Source organism: Marmota monax, unplaced genomic scaffold, assembly GCF_021218885.2.
Source record: "Marmota monax isolate L192 unplaced genomic scaffold, Marmota_monax_Labrador192_F-V1.1 WCK01_AAM20220418_F8-fsc00031, whole genome shotgun sequence".
Classification (NCBI taxonomy): domain Eukaryota; kingdom Metazoa; phylum Chordata; class Mammalia; order Rodentia; family Sciuridae; genus Marmota; species Marmota monax.
In genome coordinates, this window is record NW_026695197.1 from 18,248,839 (window position 1) to 18,271,388 (window position 22,550).

The 22,550-nt window shown below is 56.2% G+C and overlaps 1 protein-coding gene across 8 annotated transcripts in view; it reads left to right on the forward strand.

Moving 5' to 3' along the window:
• The first annotated feature begins 4,037 nt into the window (after nucleotides 1-4,037).
• Ctif (cap binding complex dependent translation initiation factor) overlaps nucleotides 4,038-22,550 on the forward strand; it is a 268,365-nt gene continuing 249,852 nt past the window's right edge. For 6 of the 8 annotated variants that reach the window (XM_046428328.2, XM_046428327.2, XM_046428333.2 and 3 more), the window contains exon 1: nucleotides 4,038-4,225. The gene's annotated coding sequence lies outside the window, so the exon portion shown is untranslated. Of the gene's footprint in view, nucleotides 4,226-4,314; nucleotides 4,741-4,767; nucleotides 5,250-22,550 lie in introns of those variants that run through there. The other 2 variants (XM_046428329.2, XM_046428330.2) reach the window with 2 other exon arrangements.

Below are 22,550 nucleotides of genomic sequence, written 5' to 3' on the forward strand. Positions count from 1 at the left end.
GTTTTGCCAATGAGACTGACAACTTCTTGAAAGGAGAATTTCAGACTTGGAGATAATCTTAGAGATGAGAGTCTCACTATCTCATTTTACAGGTGTGGAAACTGAGGCCAGAGGGAGGAAATACAGCACCGCAGGACACGGGCAGGTGGAACCTGGGACCCCATAGGTGCCTGGCCACCCCTCATGCATGGCCTGCTCCCCGTGAACACTCCTTGGTTTATTTCTCATTTCACTTTTGCTTTCTTTAAGCTTATCCTTCTCTCTTTATGGCCCTTCCTCCACCACCCATGTCACCTTCCACAGTCACTTTGCATCTGCCTTTCGGGCAATGGTCTTTGAGGTTGTACAGTGGAAGCTGAGAGGAGGCATGGGTGAAATTTAACCTGGTTCTATGGCACTGTTATCTCTCTAGGCCGACACCACAGTAACACAGCACAGACACCAGACTGGCAACCTCCTCCTCCTGCGAGGTCATCAGTCACCAAAAGGCTCAGTGAAGCCATTATTGCTCCCACCAAAACTCACTCAGGGCTTCCAGGCCAAGGCAGGGACTTGGGCCATGCTGGCCTCCTCCAGATGGGAAGATCCGGTGCCTCTAGTACTTCCCTCCTTCCAGAAGCCTACTCTGAGCACTGCAGGCCTTAGTCCACTTTAAAGTTACCCTCATGCCATGGGGCAGTTCATCTGTCTCCTGGGTGTCAACCTGGTCTTTCAGCTCCTGCAGGCAGGTGGCTTCTCGCCCCCCAGGACTCTGGTGGGTGTCCACCAGGCCTTCAATCAAGGTGAGGGGGCAAGGACACAGCTCAGTGGTAGAGCATGTGCTTAGCATGTGTGAGGCCCTGGGTTCCATCTCCAGGACACAAAAATAAAATAAATAAATGTAAGGACTAATGGGGGTGCTTTCTCCCTGGAAAGGCCCCAGAGGGAGCAGAGAGACCAAATGGGAAGAAAGGAGAAATATTTCCTTTTGCTCCTGTCTTAGGCACGTGTGATTAGGAGAAGCAGAGCTGGAAACAGAAGAAACCTTCTGGTCTCCATTTCTTAGGTGTGACAAGTCAGGCGATCCTGGCTACTCAAGGCTCCGGTTACCGAGTGCCAGTGTCATTTCCCCCCAAGACCCCTACTTCCTCCACTCGGCAACCAGCAGCTTTTCCGACTCCAGATGGCAGGTTGGGTCAAGGCCAGCTACAGTGTAGGGAAGGCCAGTCTCAGATGAGGGCCACCTAAACCCTGGCCTCCTACTTGGTAACTCCAGTTTGAGGACCCACAGTCCCCATTCTAGCCAGAAACGCCCATCATCGGAGGCTGCTCTGGAGAGCTTTCAATGAGACAAAAACATCAGGGTTAGAGCAGAGGACGAAGAGGATCTTGGGAAGGTCAGTGAAGGCTTATTAGACTGGAGGTAAAGCAGAGAGCCAGCTCCGAGGACGTGAAAAGTAGGAGATCAATTTGATGGATAGCAATGTGGGATTTCAGGGCCCCGTCCAGAGAGGCAGTCTTGGGTGGGGTGACTCAGTATGGGGGTCTTTGGAAAGCAGAATGGGGAGGGGGGAGAATATAAATCAGCTGATGGGAGGGAGTGGTAGTAGGCAAAGACTAGAACTGGGCCAAGGTTCCTTGAGGACAAACCTAACTTATTTCCCACATTAGCACGGAGGCTCCACCCACCCCACTTTGGGATCCCTTCCTATGACACAGGTTCTGCTGGTCTGAGTCTACTGAAAGGAAAATTCAGGGCTCATTCTTATTGGCCTCAAAGACCTTGGGACTGGAAAGACTTGACCATTACTGAGCACCTTCCATGTGACAGGTCCAGTTGAAGTACATTATGATCACTGGTTCTCACAAGGTCAAGAAAGCTGTTGAATAAGATGCCAAAGGTCACCCCACCTGGAGGTTAAGTCAGCTTCCCAAGGTTGCAGAAGCGGGAAGGATTATGCTGGGGATTGACACCTAGGGGTCAGGCTAACTTGAGAGCCCTTGTCCGTACTGCCTGGTTCACCCAGGCCCATGCCCCTCTGTGGGGCCTGCCCTCCACGGACAGTTCACATTCTACACATTGCTCAGCCTCTCCTCACCTCTGGGGGTGTGGTTTAAAGCCAGAGCAAAGCCAAGACCCAGACAATTGCATTCTTGATTCTTTGCAGATGGCGGCCTATCACACAATGTGCAGAACTGCACTGACAACGAGGTAAGGAAATGAGAATTTGCTGAAAGAAGAGAATCCAGTACTATTAGTTAATATTTGGTAAACCCAGGAAATTGTCCAGATGTTAAAGCATAAAAATAACTCACTGCTGAGCCAATGAGGCATAAATGCTAAGAGGCACAACCCAGCATGAGGAGTCAGGTGTGCATAAATGCCTTCCTTTGGTGGTGGGGGAGGGCTGGGCCTGGCACCCAGACAACTGCCTTCAGATACCCACTGCGCCTTTTACCAGCTCTTGGCTAAGGAGGATCTCTGCTGAAGTCTCTGGACCCACTGCCTTCCCCCAGCTGGGGAGCGGGGAGCGGGGAGCTGGGCGCTGAGACACCCACCATGACCTTAGTCCAAGAATCAAATGAGCCTCCCTCCAACAGGATGTGGATGTACGTGGTGCTTTGCTTTCCACCAATGTCTGGGAGTTCAGGGTCCCAAGCCCAGAGGACAAGCTGTCCATGCTAAACAAAATCCCATCCTTCCAGCCCAGGCCAAGCCCCACCTCTTCTGGGAAGCCTGTCCCAGGCTCCTTCTGCCCTCCACATTCACCCTCTAGCCAGCCCCGGATGGCTGCACTAACCTCTCCCCCAACAACCTGTCCCCTTCTCTGTCCTGCCAAATCTCCAGGGCCTTCAGAATTAGCTTTCTTCCCTCACATTTGGAGGCTTTGTGCCCTATGGCCTTAGTGAGATACCAGCTGCTTCCTTTATCTTTGTCAAAAGTCTTAGCGATTTTTTGCTCAAGTACCACCTCCTCCAGGAAGCCTTCCCAGAGCCTCTTCCACCTGACCACCCTCCATCCTGGTTGGCTCCTCCTCCAGGGGTTCCATAGCACTTTGTGTTTATCCCTATGTTAAGCGTTGACTATCCCCTATACTTTCATTGAGGGTGGCTCTTATATTAGACTGAATTTGAGGGCACACACTGAGGATCTTATTGTATCTAATTACAACAGAAGTGCCTGGTCTATGGTGAGTGTTCACCAAATGTTATGAGAAATCATCAGTAAATGGATTTCTATACGTTCTATATATCCCAGTTCCTCCAATGCCTTCCTGACCCCCCTGCCTGGTGAAGCTACAATATCATATTTCTCTTGAAGGCCTCCGTGCCAAGTTCAGTTTTAAGCAAAACTGTGGTGATCTCTGGTTAAGGAATGACTGGATTATGCACTGCATCAAATTCTTGTAGCTACCATGTCCCAGTCTTTAGCATGGCCAATGGAAAATTAATTGGTCGCAAAGTGCATATCTAATTACAACATCCCGCCCCTGCCACAGAGATGCGCAAATGTTAATCATAACATATGCATCTCAATAACCGACGGTGGCACTTACTGCAGCATTAATAACGCCACTTGGGCCCCCCAGTGCTTACACAAAGCTCTCTTTTATCTGCCATTAGAACAGGCTTTGCACTTTGCGCGCGGAAGTCCTCATCCTTGGAGCTTTCTTGACTCTAAAATGTAGAGTTTCCCTGCCAGCCTGCACCGCGCTTCCGCCCCCACTGTAGAGGTCGCCACCCAGGGCTGCGCCAGCGCAGGGGATCGTTGGGCGACCTGTTTCGGGGATGCTAGATTTGGCTGTCTCGGCGACTCAGGCGGCATCCCCGGCGTCACCCGGCTCTCCAGGGCCCGCCATCCCGGGAAAGAAAGGCGAACTACATTACCCAGCAGGCCTCCCGCCGCTCTCTTCCCTTTCAAGTCTTTGCACGTGGCCGGAGGGGGAGGCGGGGCCTGGACGTCACTCTCCTACATTCTCTTTCCCTGTGTCAGAACCGGGATCATTTTTTTTCCTTCCTCTACTCCCTCCCCCCTACCCGCCCCTCCCTCCCTCCTTCCCTTCCCTCCCTCCCTCCCCTTTCGGCTGGATCGGTGCGCCGGGGCGCCCTATCCCCTCCGCAGCTGGGACGCGCCGAACTCGAGGCAGGAGTAGGCTCTCTGGAGCCTGGTCCCTCCCTTCCCCTTCCCTGTCCCCTTCCCCCACCCCCGACGCGGGCTTGGCGCGGCGACCAGAGGAAACCCGAGGTGAGCATCCCTCGTCCGTCCTCCTTTAGTCGTTCCAGCTTGCCGATCGATTCGGGGACCCGGGAGGAGGGCTGCGTGACGTGCGCGAGCTTATAGATAAATCCTGGAAAACCGCCCCAAACAATTAGCCCCCTTCCCCCTCCCTGCGCCTGTGCGAGCCGGGTGTCCGCACCCATCCACGGTCCCTCTCCTCCCTCTCTCTGTGGGGGACTGCACCCTACGATCTCGCCCCGTCCCTGGGTTTGTCCCATTCTCTGCCCCTTTCCCCGCCCGGTAGGGAGCCGTGGCCCTGGAGCTCCGGAGCTGAGGGGGGTTCTTGGGGAACGGTCGGTTGGAGCGGAGTCGCGTTGGAGCGGCACAGTATAGCTGCTGTCATGTGCCGGGTTCCGACCCGGGGGGAGGAAGCGAGCGAGCGTGATTCCTCTCCCTTTTGTTTTGAAGCTCGCATTTGCTGCAGCGAGCAGTTGGTTTAGTACCAGGCAAACTTGCAGCTGTTCTGACCGCGCTTCGCCGAGGTAGGGAGCGAGGTTCGGGATGGTGGCTCGGGGCTACCGGCTGCCGCACTCGGAGCTGCCGGAGGGACCCCGCGAGTGTGTCCCCACACCTCCCCTCCCTGCGGTGCTGACGGTTTGTGTCTGTGGCAGCGACCGTGTGTGAGTGTGCGCGCCGGTCCCCGCGTGCTCGAGGATGTCTGTGGATGGCCGTCGTCTAGACAGGCAGCAGATCCCTCCCTCCGTCCGCAGCCAGCCCGCGGGCCGTGGGGGGCGCGGGGGATGGGAGCAGAGGAGAAAACCGAATTGGTGGATCAACTGCGGCCGCAGCTTTGGCCATTCCCCACAGTTGGGATTCTGCTGGCTTTTATAATTATTATTTCCGTCGCCGCGGTGCGCTCGGACCTGGAGAATAGATAAGCCCGGTCGTACCGGGGTTAAGTTGACAGGTTCTGAAAAGCCAGCTCTTGGTGGAGAGTGACCCGAGAGGCTGCGGAGTGGGCTTGGCTCCCGTTCTTCAGGACAACAAGCAGGTGACTGTCTCGCCGCCGGGAATGGCGGGCGCGCGGGGGGAGGGGGGCGGGGCGGCGACGGCGGCTCCGCTGCTGCGGAGGTCTGGGGTCCCCCGATGTGGTGTGCGGGGTACCTGGAGGCACGGGAAGAGGCGACCTCTGGACCGCGCTTCGGAACTGGTTGACGTTAAATACACTCGGGGGTCCAAGTCCCTGCCCGTGCCGGGTAGGCTGTCTGGCTTCGCGGAGTTTTCGGGGCTGGGGCTGGGTGTGTGTGCGAGCCAGGAAGGGGGCGCGGCGGGCGGAGGGGAAGGATGGCTGGCGGCGCCGTGTGCGTCCCTACCCCTGGAGCGAGGCGTCGCCTCCCCCGCCCAGCTGTTTGTGTGTGTACACACTGTTCAGGCGTGGCGTGGGGGGCGGGGCACACCGCGGCGTAGTGGGGACTCGCGTGGTCGGGATCCTGCGCGGGATCGGTCCAGCCAGCCGCTGGTGGCTCGAGTTGGACTCGCTGTCAGATGTGGTTCCACGCGCGCGCGCGCTCCCGGGTTACTTGGAGAGGAAATCTGAGACTCTGGGCCGGGGGACACCCTAGGGTCGAATGTGCTCGTCAGAGGTGTGGGAGTCCCTGCTCTCAGTACAGCCTCTGCGTCAGTGCTCCCTATGTCCCCTGACCCCTCCAGCTGTCTTCCAACCCCAAGGCGCAGGAGGCTGGTCTGGCGGGGCGGGGAGAAGCCGCGGGCGCGCGCGTCGCCGCCCCCGCCCCCGCCCCCTGACACGCTAGTTGACCCTTGCACCGAGACGCCCTGTGGGTGCGCGTGCCCGTCGCTGTCTTCGAAGACCTTGGAGAGAATCCGCGCGCTCTGAGCCTTTCCGCCCCCCGACAATTCTTAAGTCTGGGGACCGTGGGGACCAAAGTCTACCCGGCCGCTGCAGCCCAGGCCCAGCCCGCTGCAGCCCGCAGCTCAGCCGGCCGCGCGCAGCTGCCCGCCATTCCCTCGCGCGCTGCGCTCCATCTCAGCGGCCCGGGATTATCTCCCCGGCTAGGGGTCCGCTCCACCCCGGAGGAAGCTGCCGACTCAGCGCCGGCTGGAGCTTCCGCAGGGTGAAAGTGACACAGCACGAGTGTCACCGTGCGGAGCTGGAGAGGAAGGAGCCGCCCAGAGTGCGGGGAGGGGCACCAGGCTGACCGCCCTGGTTCCTCCTGCCCAGGGTTGGGACTGGGCCGAAAACCTCTGGAATCTCGGCTCCCAGCAGGCCCAGGCCATGCGAGGAAATTGCTTGAATTTCAAGACAATCCAATTATCCAGGAACAGAATGCCCCCTCAACAGATGCTAGAAGGCGGCCAGGACTGGTTTCCATGACCCCAGGAAACTCCCTCTGAGTGTTTGAAAACAGGATTCCACTTACACATAGACCACCTCATCTGTTGTGTCAAGTGTCTGTCCTGGATTAGGAACAGCTCAGAGGCAGTAATTTCGTGGTGCGTTCTGGGGTACAATGCCATGCATGATTAACAGATTGCTAGAATTACAATATGTCTCTACGACTTTCCAGGCTTAACCCTTAATTGCACTTATTAAAAAGATGTTGAGGGAGAGGAGTACCCACCCCATTTATAGATGAGGGCACTGAGGCTCAGCAAGAGATGACTTGGCTAAGGCTTCAGTAGGGCAAGGGCAACTTTCCTCCTTTGTGTTTTTTCTTGGCAGCCTATAGCTTTTTATTTAAATTAGGACTACTTTTTATTTTTTTGAGTGGGCCCTTGATGCCTCAGGAAGTACTGAACCTGGGCAAGGGGTAAACTAACACTTTTGACTTGCTAACAGTTCCAAATGAAAATAGCCATTAAAGACCAGAAGTGTTATCACTCATCTAAGAATTTGCTGTTGAGGTATCCAGTAGATGCCAGCGTATAACAAAGGCATGTGACGTACATGTTTCTAAAACGTATGTCCATGTTCATAGGGGTGTGTTCAAGGAATCCTTATTGAATACAAGTTTTCTTCTGTAATAACCGGTTTCAACACCAACAGATTTAAAAAATGTAGATTTCCTGAGAAACCTTCTCAGGTTATTCTTCCTATCTCCCTCCCACCTCCAGGGATGGAGAAGCCCAGAGAACAGCAAAGAACTCAAACGTGCCTATGGGAATTTCTCAGTTCTTACATGTGAAGGGTCCTCAGACATAGCTCGGAGGATTTGGGGCTAATCATCTAATCAATCATTCATTTACAAATATGTATTGGGAACCTACAACTTTGAATATCTAGAAGGGCATACCAGAAAATTGATCACATGGTCTCTGCTGTGTATTAGATTTAAAAAATGCATTCTAGGGGTAGAGATAAAGGAGAGAGTTTAATCCCAGCAAATGTTTATTAAATATCTGTTTAGGCTAGATGATTCATTGTTTGGGGCACACAAAGGTGGTATAGCAGAAATAGTTAAGTTACAATGCAATAACAGAGCCCCCAGGAAGGACTAAGTCGTAAATATTTCAGAGCACTCACCTGGGATGTAGTTGGTTTCACATATGTTGGTTGCAAAAGGCCTGTCGTGCTCCTTCTTATCTTAGAACAAATGCAGAAGGCAGCAATGGCACAAAAGGCCCTTATGTCCCTGTTCCGCTGGACTCCTGGCTGTTTGGAATCTCGAGGGTAGGCCCGCAGGTATGTCCTTCTGCAGAAGGTAGTCCACTGCTGGGCACTTATGGTAAAGCCACCCAACAGGTTCTTCTGAGCAATGAGGAGCTGTTGAAATGTGCGCCCTGGTTCCTCCCCAGCGCTGATATCCTGTGATTCAGTGAGAGGCTGAGCAAGGTCTCCCTCAAGCCCTGTCTAGTGTGGTGCTTTCACAGGTTGCATAGATGTTTTAGTGTGGGGCTGCCTTTATCTATTCCAGATTCACTTCTGTCATCCGTGACATTGTTCTTCACTTTTATTTCAATTTGGGGGTTCACTCCTTTGTTTTAAGGTTATACTGTTTACTGCTCCGATCAGAAAGGAAGAAGTAGGAGGTGGGTGGTTAGGATGGAGAGAGAATCCTGCGAGCAGATAGACTATGAAGTACAAATAGGCAGATTGCAGGTTTTTGTTTTGTTTTGTTTTGGTACTGGGGATTGAACCTAGGGGTACTTTACTGCTGAGCCATATCCTAGTCTTTAGTGAGGCAGGGTGTCACTGTTGAGGCTGGCCTCCAATTTGTGATCCTCCTGTCTCATCCTCCTGAGATTATAGGCACGCACAAATTGCATATTTTGAGGATTCTCCAAACTCTCAACGGCAGTTCTGTGTAACTTACCTGATCGCCTGGTAGCTGCTTTTGAAGTGTTTGGAGAGGGGCTCTTCTCCCCACCACTGGGCTTCCTGCTCATTCTTGGGCCCTTGAATCAAGCTGCTCACTTTCAAGCTTGGATTTTCTTCTGCTGTGTTTCTGAGCTGTGTTTCAGAACAGGATAAGAACAGACCCTCCCTTGGATCCTAGGCACCCAGAGCCGGGTAGGGCCTTGCCAATGACTTAATATGAAAGCTCAGAGAAGTGAAAAGCCTGGCCCAGGTATTTGTGAGCCCTTGGTGGAATGGGGAAAGAAAGCCTGGTTTTCATATCTCATCCCATATTTTTTCTCCATGGCAGATGCTTGCTGGAAAGAAGTTGGGTCCTTATTTCCCAAAGAGCAAGAGCCCTCCATCTTCATCTTTCTCCTTGGTCTCTGGGAAGGCTCTGGAGTTCATTTGTGACTTGAGGTTGCTCTCCTTCAAGGTTGGCCTTTCCTGCCTTCTGTTCCATCTTTGGCTTCAGGAATGAATGAGAGCACGGATCTGGGAGAGGCCAAGGGCCTGGGGCTTCCCAGTGCTCCTGTTGGCTCTGTGGCTTTCTAGCCCCGTGGCCGTGTCCTCAGAATCTCCTGGAAGGGTTTGACAAGCTGTCATGTGCATTTATCTAGGAGGGGTGTCCGTAGCTGCCATCTGCTTCTCAACTGACACAAACCATGGGAGGAAGAGGGCAGGGGTGAGGGGGCTTGTGGGCACAGAGGACGAATCTACCTACGCTTGACTTGACTTTCCAGTTTGCCCGGTGCTCACACAACTCACCTCATCTGCCCTGATCGGGGGCTGTTATCTTTACCAGCACAGGAGACTGTCATCTTGGTCTTCATGTTGCAGACGAGGAAACCGAGTCTCTGTGGTTAGTGACTTGTCCAAGTCACAAATAGAAAGTCAAGCAGGGATCTGAACCCTGGTCCTCAGACTTCAAACTCTGCCCATCTGACACTGTCATGATGGTTTTGAACCTTTCAGAGCGTCTTTGTGTCTACCTTGACACATCCTGCCATGGACCTAGTTAGATGCAACTGCTGTCTTTCCCAGGGGGCAAGAGGGATGAAGGATGGGAGGCGGTTGCCATGGCGATGGTATGTAGAGTGGGGCAGTTGGGGATGATTTCAAGGAGGAGGTGAATTTGGAAGTCAGTCTGGTTTTGTGGGATAAGAGGTTTGGAGCTGGGGCAGTGGCCCAAAAGTGATTAAGGGGAAGCTGCATGCATGGGGCGGGGGATAGAGCAGACCAAAGGGCTTTGGCTGGTCATCCTGCCGGAGCAAGAGCTTTTCAGTAGTTATTGACCTCTGGTTCCCCGCCTGCTCTGTGCTAGGTTCCGGGGCTTCAACAGGGCCCAGCCCCTGCCTCAAAAAGCGCACTGTCTAGTGCAAGAGGTGCACTTTTAACCGTTCAATTCAGTGTGAGCCCAGGGGTCGAGGAAAGCAGTGTGATGTGGGGCACCTGCAAGCACAGAGGGCTTCCTGAAGGAGACCGCTCAGGAGCTGAATCTTAATGGAGGAGAAGGAGCTAGCCAGGGGCAGGACATTCTGGGAGAAGGCTCGGCCTGCACAGAGGTGCAGAGGCCTCAGGCTGCCTGACTTTGAGAAGGAACCACATGCATGAGGTCAAATGCAAGGGCAGCCAGGCCGACAGCCTCAGAGCAGAGGAGCCGTGTGACCTTGGCCGTGGGTCCTGAGCAGAGTAGAGATGTGCAGCCAGGGATCAGAGAGGAGCGTGACCAGGAGCCGGGCAGCCGCTGGGCTGATGAGATTCCAGATGGTGTCCAGGTCACAGGGACGGAGGCCCTGGCTGTACACCTAGGGATGGGCCAAAGGCATGTGGCACACGTGTGTGTGGAGTCAAGTCTGTGTGATTGCTTAGATTTGGGGGATGAGGGAGGTGCCCCGGAGATGCCCAGGTTTCCGGCCTCACCGACTGGGCGGATGGCAACCGAGGTGGGACCTCTGGTTGCCAGAGCGGGTCTGCTGAGGCGGGGTGAGAAGGAAGATGGTGGAGAGGGCCCTGTCTCGGGCTTGGATCGGGCATCACACAATGCAACACACTAGGGAGAAGCCCCAGGAAGAAGAGTGGGCAGGGGCCACGGTGCCCAGACAGGGGAGCCGCCTGCCACACAGTGTGACAGGAGGGGGCTACTGGGACAGTAAGAGCAGACCTCTTCCTCCCATTGTCAGAGAATCCTTTGTCACACAGCCGGCTGCTCAGGGGAGCCTGGTGGGGGGGGATGCTGTGTCATGCCGGAGGCCCAGCTGGCAGGATCTGGCGACAGCGAGAGCCAGCCTCAGCTGCAAGCACTGGAGTGAGTCCGGGCAGCAGCGTTGTAGGTTTTCGACGTCCACAGGGAGCCGGGCCTTGCCTTGCCTTTGGAGCGTGAGTCCAGGGTGGGAGACGGCAGCCTCTTCCAGGAGAGGCATAGTCGGGAGACAAGCCGTGGGCATCCAGCGCCACTAAAAAGCCATCCCAGGCTGGGCTGAGAGAAGACTGCAAATGAAGCAGGAGAGCGCAGCGGCCACTCTGCTCTGGCTGCCCCCAGGCCTGGCCAGTGTTTTCATGTTGGAATTCCCAGGACCTAAAACAGTGCCCGGCACACATTAGGTGCTCAGTGTCCCCAGATGTGCCCCGGGTTAGTTATCTGGGGCTGAGGTGCACCAGGGAAGGCTTCCCAGAACAGGCTCAGGGGGTCTTTCTGACCCCGACCTGGAGTGCTCAGTTCAACAGAAGCAGGGATCAGGAGCTTCCCAACTGCCAAGCCTGGAAATGCTGCAGGAGTCACAGCTGCAAGGGGAAGCCGACCCTCCAGAGGCCAGTGGAGAGCAAGTTCAGCCAAGCCTGGGGCAGGGGGGATGTTGGGGGGCGACTACTGGTCTCAGAACCCCCAGGGGCTGAGTCCTGACAGTCCCCTCCAGGACTGGAACAGAGACCAGGAATTGGAATGAAGACCCTTTGCCTCAAAAGGGCACGGAGCCAGTTCCTGTGCTTGGAGGAAGATTCAACTGGACGTTTGACCGTTGGCATGAGTGCCCTGGGCGGATTCCCATGGCCACTGGCCCCCCAGACCATGTCTGCTGTGTCTTCCCCATGTCTTCAGGTCCCACGGTTTCAACCTGGGAGATGTCATGGAGGCCACTGGAAGGCAGCACCCTCCCCCTTACCCTGAGCCTCAGCCTCTTCCCGGGTCCTGTCCCCAGGGGCCCCACAGCCGCAGTGAGTCGCGGCTTCTGGTCCTCTCGCCATCCTTCTGTTGCTGCCAGTCGGGCCTCAGTTTGTCAAGCTAAGACCAAGAACCGGCCCATTTCTGTCCCCACTAGCTCAGCAGAGGGAGCTTGGGAACACAGACGGCTGCGGCCCAGGCGCTCTCTAGGATGTCCTGAGCAGCTTTGGCCTCGGGCTCTTCATGTGATCCGAGAGGAGCGGCGGCAGCAGACACAGACTCCTTCCTCCAGCATCCAGAACACATGTCAGCATATAAGTCAGTGGCCCGGGAATCCTGTGCACCAGCTGACGTTCAGTGAGTGTCTATTATGTGCCTGGCTCGGTGCAGAGCACACTCTGTGTGGCTCGCTAAATGAACGTAACGTCTGGAGGGGAGACAGAGGGGCAGACACGTGGAAATGCCAATCTGCGGTGGCGACAGTTGAACCTAAAAGTTATTCAGGAAGAATGTGTGTGGTTCATTCAGAGCCTGGTGGGGGTGGGGGAGCTGCTGTAGGGCCCAGCCGCTTCCTTATAGGGCCTTCCCTTGGGGTAGGCAAGATCCTGACATCATCGCCAGCTGGGAACCGCAGGCCTTAGCCGTACACTTGGGGCATTTGCTGAGATATAAGTTGAAATCGTGAGATCAAGAAAGCAACCTGCGATGGAACTCACGTTGGTCTGCCCCGACCCCGGACGCTGGTCACTGTCAAGTGGTTTTGGAGCATGCAGCGGACCTGTCCCTCAGTGGCCGTCTGCAGTGTCCTGAGCTTTCTCAGGAAGCAGGGAGGCTTTCTGCTTCTGCACCTCTCTGCATCGGCCGGCTGGTTGGGCCTGTGTGGCTCACACGTTCACCAGGTGCCTACGCAGCCGGGTGGCATCAGCTGCCTGCTGTCTGGGCACGCTCTGCCACTTCCTGCGGGACCCTGTCCTGATGGGGGCGGGTGGTGCGGTTCAGGGGTTCTGGAAAGGCACTCAGTCTCCCCTTTTCCTCCTCTGTCCACATTCTCCTGGTTTTGCCTTGATCCTTTGAGCCTAAGCCTCTTACCCGGTCAGCGTTTGGTTCAGGTCAGCGGCATCTGCCGGGCTCGCTCCGTAAACAAGGTGAGATGAGTGGCATGAACCGGGCAGGATCCCCGCCGCGCCTTCCCATCTCGGCTGGGAACAGAGTAGCCTCGTGTTAGTGCCATGTGGTCGGTGCTGGGGGAGGGGGGGAGGGGTGCTAAGCAACCAGGAGGGGCTGTACTTTAAAAAATAATAATCCAGTGCACAGTAGATGTTGGGGTGCAGGTGTAGACGGAGACTTCCCTGAGAAATGGGCTCAGGGCCACAGGGTCATGGGAGTGTGTGTGTGTGAGACACCCCTGAGACTCCAGACGGTCAGTCACGCTGCAGGGTGCACATGGGGTTGGTGGCTAGGGGCTCGTGTCCAAGAGGTCAGCATCTGCTCCTGTTTTGCACAGGGGGCTAGAGAGGAAAGCGTCCCCCGTGGGGACATTTTTGCACTCAGTTCAGACATGGCTCAGTTTACAGCCACAAGACTCTATCTTCTGTCTCCCGTGATCCCAGTTGTAGGGTTAGGGTGGAAGTAAGGAAAGATTAAAACCCGTGGCTTGTGGGATGTCACTGGCTAAAGGTGAAAGATCATTGGACTAATGGTGGCTTTAAAAACAGGGTATTTGAACTCATAGCCAGGAGTCTAAAGGTGGGGTCCTGGGGTTGCCTTCTTTAGTGGATCAGTGAAAATGCCAGGACTCGTCCTAACCTACTAGGCTAACATCCACGGCCTGTTGGCTTTGTCCTCGAGTCTGTCTCCTCCTGGTTGTAGCAGGGCTGCCATTGCTCCAGTCATCATATTCTCATGTAACTATCCAAACTCAGGCAGGAAGGCAAGTCTCTCCTTAAGTGTCTTGATTTTTCAGGGAGAGAAACCTTTCTAGAATCCTCCTGCCAGGATTCCCTTCAAGTCCCATTCAAGTCTCCACTTGGCCACCACGAGGGCCAGGTGGAGAACCTGGGACAGAACCATCCAGAGGGCGGGAGGACGTGTGTCTGGCGGCCTGGGCAGCAGGAGCGGACGCCTGTGGGCCGGTGACGGAGACAGCAGTCCCCTTGACAGGCGGCTGTGGCACTGAGAGGAGTGGTTCCTGCTGTGGCTGGGGTACCTGCAGGCTGGGGAAGGTGGGGGGGTGCCGCCGTCCCTCCCTGAGCCACCCCCACCATGTGCATGTGCAGGAGCAGCCAGGGCTCTTCCCAGCGACTCCCCTGTGCCCAGGCATCCCTCCTGTCTGCGCAGGGGCGCTCCGTCCTCTCCTCCCACAGCGCCTGGGATGGCAGCCCCACCGCCTCCCCCTGCGGCAGGTGCCTCCTCTGTCCTCAGACCTTGAGGCCCTGGGCATCTCCCACAGGCTGCCGCAGCACCTGGCGGGATCCAGGCTCCGTGGCGACAGCTGGGGTGGCGATGCAGGATGAGCAGCGCTCACCCTCGACATTGCTCCAGGTTCCACTCAGCTCAGCTTGGTGCTGGACGGTGGCCTGGTGAGGGCTTGTCGATGTCCACTTTTTCTTGCCTTAAAAACGAGGAAAGAGAATCAACTGTGTGGCCGGGCCCCGTTGTGTCCCCCCAGACAATACGATGAAGGCCGGACCCCGCGCCTCAGCCCAGCCCTCACCTGGCTCTGGCCCTTGCAGGGGCAGGAGTGTCGAAGCGGGTCCTTAGGGTGGGTCCCCGTTCACCACGATTGGCATCTTCAGAGCAGGGACTTTAGAGCCAGAGATGCCCCTGCACCAGGGAAGGCAGCGTCCAGGTGCGCACGGGAGGCCACATGGGTCAGAGTGGTGCCCTCCCCGCCGGGGACCCAGAGGTGGCTGAGACCGCCATGTGAGCCGGGGGCTGGGAGGGGCGTGGGCTGCACTGTCCCCTCCAGAGTCTCTGAAGCTCAGGTGTGACTGTGTTCAGTGACAGCCTTTGAGGAGGCCATTAGGTAAAATAAAGCCGTTGGGGTGGGCCCTGATCCAGTGGGATGAGTGACCTTCAAAGGAGAGGACAGGGGCTGGGAGTGGCTCAGAGCACTTGCCTAGCTGCTTGGGACCTGAGTCCCCAGAACTGCGGGAGGGGCTGGGGGTGGATGAGGGCCCAGGTGACACAGACGAGGGGCAACCACCGAGGACACGGTGACAAGCCAAGGAGAGGGGCCTCAGGAGACCAGCCCTGCCCTGCAGCGAGGACTTCAGCCTCCAGAGCTGGGGCAGCGAGTTCCCAGCCACCCTGGGGTCCTCTGCCATGGCGCCCAGGATGCCAACACACGTGGGGGCCCTGTGCTTCCTCGCCCCAGTGTGTGGGCTCCTCTGTCCCTGGGTGTCCCTCAGGGAGGCCAGCTGCACATCCCGGCCTGGACTGTCCAACCGGGGTCTGGTCTGTGAGCTGCTGTGTCGGCAGCTGTCTGTAAACACAGGGATCCTCAGGTGGCACTTCTCCCAAAGCCCTGGGAAACCCAGTGAGAACTTTAAAACCCAACATTTGTTTAATATTATGATGTTAAAGTACTGAGTGGGCACTTTACACGTATTGTCTTAACCAGCCCCACAGCCTCTGTTTTATAGATGAAAAAATGGCCGCACAGAGAGGTTAAGTAATTTACTGTAGGCCACAGAGCTAAGAGGTGGCATAGCCAACTTTGGTTCGGCTTTGCCTCTTAACCCTCATGGACGTGATTGACAGGTTAGGCTCAGGTCCCCTTGTGATGTTCTGAAAAGGCCGCTGGTCTGCACCTGGTGACTTGGGTGATCTCAGGCAAGCCACTTCACCTCTGGACGTTTTCAGTAACCTCGGGGCCCGGGTGACATAAGGTCTAAGGTCCTTGCTTCTCAGTGTGATTCCCAGTGCCCGCCCTTAGTGCAGGGATCCTCCTCAACTTGGACTGGCCTGGGCAGGAGTCCGGCCACCTTCTGCAGTTGCCCCGGAGCCGCCAGCTGGTCAGGCAGCCTCACTCCTTCCCTGGACAGTTCGTTAGGGCAGAAATCACCCACCTGTGCCGGGCTGTGCTGGGTCTTCGGGGGGAGGGCGTGTGTGGGGACAGGATGGCTAGTGAGGTGCTGGCCATGCATTCTCTTCCTCTGGGTGCCACGCAGGAGGCTGACTGCGGCTGCAGGAGGCACAGGGAGGTGGCCTGGGGCACGGCACACTGGAGGCCCAGGCGGGGCCACAGGCCGGTGTCTTTGGTGACCTCCTGTCTCTGTTGCCCCTGGACCAGGGGAGAGCAAGGTGGGGAGAGGGCAGGCTGGCCCCGGGATACAGACTGAACCGGTCCCTGGGCACAGAGGGGACAGACCCCACCTCCAGCAGCCCGGCTCCGGGCGTCCCCACGGGGCCTCATGGTTTTATTTACCTCGTTAGAGGCAGGTTGCTCGATGGGCCTTGGATAGATCTGGACTGCGGAGCCGTGGTCAGCCTTTCAGAGTCCCCGGCTTCCAGTGGCCTGCTGACCTCTGCAGCTCCAGGAGCCCCAGCCTCTGTCCCGGCTCTAGGCCTCTGGGGAAGGGGCCCTGGGGTTGGGTGGGCTGGGACCCCTCCTGCCTGCTGCCCAGCATGGGGCGGGGTGTCCACTGCTGTACCCAGCCCACGTCTCCTCCTGCCCGGCTGTTGTCAGGGTCACCAGGGGCCATGGCTCCTGTGTTCCTGGGATGGGGGGGCGTCTGCAGGCAGATGCACCGATTCCCATGGAGACCTGCAGGGAGAAGACGCGGGGACGCACCCAGGTCACCTGCAGACAGGCCAGGGGACCCGCCTTTCTGAGCCTCTGGTCCTCTGGAGGGAAGTGAGTTGTGTCCAGCTTCAGGGAGCCCCCCTGGCCCTCAGGAGCTGGCTCCACAGCTGGTGTCCAGCATGTGTCTGGTGGCCTCCCAGGCCAAGTGGGGCACAGGGACAGAATGGGCCTCACCTCGTGTGTTGGCCCTCGACATGTGGCGGGTCCGGGCAGGAGCAGGACAGAGCCACGGCCCCCGCCAGGCTCTCCTCTCTGCAGTTCCACGCTGGTGCTGCCGAGAGATCTGCCGCACGCCCCCCGCAATCTGGGAGATGGAAGATTCTAGAAATTTGACCTCATCCCAGATCCAGCAGCTGGGAGGGACCCGAGGCTCTTGCCTCCTTCAAGATCTTCTCGGTGGCCTCTGGGGGACGGGGGCTCTCTGCCTCACAACCCAGGCCTGACCTGACGACAGGTTCTTAGACGGAGGTGCCTCTGAGCCACACAACCGCGTGTCCCACCTCTTCCAGGGCCACTGAGTATTCAGAGCCTCGAGTCTTGACTTTGAGTGCTGCTGTCTCTGGGTTTCTCTTGAGCCCTCCAGAACCTACCCTAGACCCCTGGACCCCCTTCTCTGCATCTCTTACCAACGTTCCTCCCCACAGGGAACACTGTGCTTGAGGTGTGGCCTGTCACCTTCCTCCATTGGAGCATATGCTTCTGTTAATGTGGCCCATGACCTACCTTTTCCAGGAGCAGCTTCTGGGTGAGAGCTACCCCTTCTTTTACCTCCTGCCGTAATAGTCTGTGGCACAGACGTTTCCCCAGCCTGGCTCTTCCCGGCCCTGATGAGCAGCCTAGGCCACTCTGCCCAGACCCTTGAGTGTCGTCCGGGAAGCTGGGGGTCAGGGTGTGCGGAGGCAGTGAGGTTCTGGAGGGCTGGCTCACGGGGCCGGATCAAGAAGGCGCCCACCCCTGAGGGAGGGCTGGTGGCTGTTGGGACCTGGCCCCTGTGCGAGGACCACTGCTGTTTCCTTGGCCTCTCGGCCTCTGGTGTCAGCTCTCTTTGTCCAGGAAGCAGAGATAAGATTTGGCTTCTCACCTTTGCTCAGTTTGCAGGGACCCTGGGACGTGCAGGTGCTGGTGGCTTCCCTGGGCAATGGAGGGAACGACATTTCAACTGAAGGCCCTCTCGTGGCGTTTAGGAAGCGTCTGGAGTGTGTGTGTGAGAGACATAGGGCTCAGCTGGGGACGAGGGACAAAGGAAAGGAAGACTCATTCCTGTTCTCAGGAGGCTTCCGCCAGTGGGGACAGGGAGCCCTGTACGTGGACAGCGGGGACGAGGAGCCCTGTATGTGGACAGCGGGGACGAGGAGCCCTGTACGTGGACAGCGGGGACGAGGAGCCCTGTGCGGGGACGAGGAGCCCTGTACGTGGACAGCGGGGACGAGGAGCCCTGTACGTGGACAGTGGGGACAGAGAGCCCTGTACGTGGACAGCGGGGACGGGGATCCCTGTACGTGGACAGCGGGGACGGGGATCCCTGTACGTGGACAGCGGGGACGAGGAGCCCTGTACGTGGACAGCGGGGACGAGGAGCCCTGTACGTGGACAGTGGGGAGCACGGGCCACGGGAGCCTGGCTCAGGCTTCCTCTCTGCAGGAGGAGGTGGGCAGCGGACCCGGCCCTCCACCGGCCACTCCTGGAAGCGTGCGAGTCTGGAGCTCGTCTGTTTCTGAGCACCCAGCCTGAGGCGGTCACTCCTGAGCCACCTGTTGGTCTTGTCTGTCCTTAGCTGCCTGGACACCTTCTGGCCATGGGGGTGGGGGGACATGGCTGGCCCTCACCCTGCGTTGCCTCAGCAACATCTGACCTGGACGGGGCCTCAGGTGACCATTGGAAGGAGGAGGCAAGAGGGGGCCCGTGTCAGCCCAGGGAGGGCCGTGGAGGTCCGAGGCCTGGAGAGATGGGACCCTCGGGGCCTCTACAAACCCACTGAGCCTTGGGAGTTCCACTGTGTCCCTGCTGCGGAGGGCGAGGGGACTCAGGCGGGTCATGAACCCCAGCACAGCTGCTGGATGAGGGGTGGCCTGTGACCAGGGCCAGGCCCGCTGGTGACCTTCCCTGGGATTTGTGGACTAGCCCTGAGAGGGAAAGCCCCTTCCCTTCCTGAAGATGGAGCCCTGGTCACATCCAGTCCCATGGGGAGGAACCTCTGTGGGGACACCGTGGGGACAGAGTGCCATGCCCGCGTTTGAAGAGCACTGGACTCACAGAACCACAGCTGCCGCTCTTGTCTTCTTCGGGTTTGGTGTTGCGCGTGGACCGGGGTCTGCAGGCTGCCCTGGTGAAGCCCCAGAATGGCCGGGGTCAGTGGTGTGTGCAGCAGACACCTGTTTCTTCAGGATCCTGGGGGCCGGAAGGCGTCACATCAAGGTGCTGCCCCTTGGGTTTCTGGTGAGGGCTCCTTCCTGGGCACAGAGGGCTGCTGCTTGCTGTCTGTGCCCAGGGATGGAGGCCACTCCCAGTGTCTGTCCCCACAGGGGCACCAGCTCCCTGGTATTAGGGCCCCAGCCCTCTGAGCCCACTGACCCCTTATTATGTCCTTAAAGTCCCTGTCTCCCTGTGCATTAACAACGGGACTGGGGACTCTCACATGTGGTTGGAGGGGGCCGTGATTCAGTCTGTGACAGTCTCCCTTTCTGTGCCAAAAGAATGTCATTCATGCTGCTAAGGGGGACATAGGGTGATCTTCAGTTGATTATTTAGGAACGTGCAAAAAAAATTAAAGCCATGTATTTGTTTAAAAGTTCATGAAAGAAAAAACCCGCGGCCAGTCCATGGAACTTGTGATTGCGTCATCGCTTAGCGGGAAGCTGAGTCTAATAAAGAGTTAATACACAGCTGATGCTGATATCACAACTGACCCGCAGGTGTGGCGGGACACGCCCAGGTCGTGAGCTGTGGGGACTGCCGCATGCCAGCCGCCTTGGCAGGGTTGATGTCACTTGGCACAGGTAGAGTTTTGAACCAGACCTGTCCAATTTTACCCCGGGGGCTATTTCTTTTTACAGAGAAAGAAAAGCGGTTCCTAAATATTTATTTATGTCAGAGTTTCATACATATGATTGTGAGTACGACTGAATTCAGACAGTGACCATTACCTAAAGACCACTTTGGTGAATAGTTTTGTAAAGAATCCTTCTATGTAGGGTCCAGTGTGGTTTCAAGGCACCTGCTTTGCCAATGGAGGTTTTCAAATAGCAGCTTCTTGTCTGGGAGTTTGATCATCGGAACTTTCTCAGTTGGCACCTGAGTATCTGTTGGCACCTGAGGAGTATCTTCAGCACGGTGACAGTTGATAGGTTTAATTGACAGAATGTTGGTCTTAGCATCAAACACGCTGCCATAGTCAGTGTTGAGATCCATCCTCCAAACCATAATCAGCTCTCTCATCCACAAGTCAACCATGGGATGTGCTGACAGCAGACTCTCTCTGGTGACCAAGACCTGCCGGAGGAAGAACCGCTGTGATGCGGGACTCGACATTTCTGAACCAAATGTCCTCTTCCATCTTCTGAGTGAGGGTGACCACGTTTTCTGAATTAAAAAGCAGGGTGCGTATTTGAGTATTTGAACTCAGATCTTCTCCCAACCGTTGGCTGTTACCCAGCTTGGACTCTGGGGTCCCAGTCTCAGATTGGTTGCTGTTGCTCAAACAAATTTAAAAAAAAATTAGAATAAAAATATTAGCCCAATCTCATCTTCCTGAGACCGTCTTTCCTTTTCTTGCCATTATTCCCTAAATAATACAGCGACTATTACGTTGCAGTAGGTACCATAAGTAATCTGGAGATTATTTCAAGTATATGGGCGGGTGTACGTGGGTTACATGCAGATACGGGACCATTTATATGACGACTTCAGTCTCTGTGGGTTTTGGAAGCCCCTGGGGGTCCTGGAACCAATGAATCCTGATAACTAGTCCTCCACGAACACCATGGCCTGTCATGGTTTTCGAACTTCATTTTAGCCACAAAATTCTTCAGATGTTTTCTTTTTCTTTTTGATAGTAAAATAAAAAATAAGATACAGTACTTAAGTAAATACAGGACTTAAAATATAGTCCTTATCACGTATGTTATTCCAAGAACTTTAAAACCTAACTAATGTAATCTTTGAAAAAAAAGAAATCATGGGATAACTGGTGGTATCATCATTCACATTTTAGGGAAAAAAAGAAGACAGAGTTTACAGAGAGGTTAAGTAACTTACCTAGGTCACACAGCTAATGTGTGGCAAAGCCAAAATTCAAGTTTAACGGTCTGGTTCCAGAGTCCACGTTCTTATCGCTGTCCTCTGCTGCCCCTCCCTAGTGGCCTGAGGTGGAGCGTGGCTGGCTGAATAGAAGTGAGGTGGGTGTGGCCAGCATCTTCCCCCTCCACCTGTGTCTTCTTTGGGGGCTTCAGGGCTATAGGGGACAATCCCTGGAGGCAGTAAGTTCTGGCGAAGAAGCCCTGCTTAGCCTGTGTTCTTGCTGTCACAGGATGCCACAGCCTGGGTCATTTATGATGATAGATATTCATTTGGCTCACAGTTCTGGAGGCCGGGAAGTCCAAGATCACAGGGTGGCATCTGGCGAGGGCCTTCATGCTTCATCCTAACGTGGCGGAGGGCACCACCTGGGCAAGAGAGCGTGAGGGCTTGACCTTGGAGACTCCACCCATTACAGTCAGCGTGGATCCCGTGAGGGCGGAGCCTGTGTGGCCTGAACCCCCAGCACTGTTGCAGTGGGCATCAGGTTTCTGACACGTGCAGACCCTAGCAAGCTCCCAGACTTAGAGGGGGCATGGGTTGGTTTTGTTTTCTGCAGGAGGAATCCATCCTGGTTATTGGGCAGGCCTAGAATGGGAGAGTGCTATTTTCTGGGAATGAGGACATCAGACAAATAGTTCTTATGCCCAATAAAAATGACTAAGGTCCACATGGCTTAACGGTACTGGGAGAAAGGCATATCTCAATTAACTGCAAGGCCCCCAACAAACATGAAACCAATCAGTCTATCTGCAGCCAGTTCCCTGGGCACTGGGATATTCCCAGAACAGCAACAGAATAATGCAAGGGGGACTTCACACCCTGGATGTCACTTTCCCAGCTCCGGTCGACCAACAGCCCTAAGTCACCCTGGGGGGAGTTAAGAGATGGAGGGGGGCGTGGGCCTCCCAGGTTGCAGAAGGGCCCTTGAAGTCCTCCCTAGACGCAGGATAAGGTCTTGACTGGGCTCCTTCCCTGGGATGGGGAGTCTGCAGGGAGGAAGTACAGTCTCTCCTGCCCCCTGGGGCAGACAGAGGAGGTGAGGGGAACCCCTGTGTCTTACTGCCAACGGGAGGTTGGCCTTGAACTCAGTAGTGGTCTGAAGGTGGCTTTTGTGTCCATCTCTGGGGATCTTGGGGGCAAGTTTATTCTTCGGTGTTTTAGCTGTTCTCAAGGACACTGTCTGTTCCCGTAGTGATTTCAGAGGCTTCCTGATTCCCAGGGACCCTCATGGGCCCATGGCTCCTCTGTCCTGTCTGAGGGACCTCCTGCTCTGAGAGTTGGGCTGTCCCTGCTTTTCTCCCAGGTTGGCTGTGCCTGCCGCACTGGGGCTTGGGACCCTGAGGTTGGGAGGGTGGGTTCTTCTTAGGTGCTCCCCTCCTGCTGGAGGCCACCGGCCCTGCCCCTCCCCCAGCCAGCAGCCCCCAGATGAAAGACTCTTCTGACACAGGTGTCCCTGCTCATCCCCAGCTGGACTGGGAAAAGGCCTTTTTTTCCCCCAGGGATTGAACTCAGGGGCACTCGACCACTGACCCACATCCCCAGCCCTATTTTGTACTTTATTTAGAGACAGGTCTCACTGAGTTGCTTAGGGCCTCACTTTTGCTGAGGCTGGCTCTGAACTCCCAATCCTCCTGCCTCAGCCTCTGGAGCTGCGGGGATTCCAGATGTGTACCACTGCGCCCGGCAGGGGAAAGAAAGGGCTTTTAGAGTCTTCTCGTTGGCTGCTTTCGGGCCA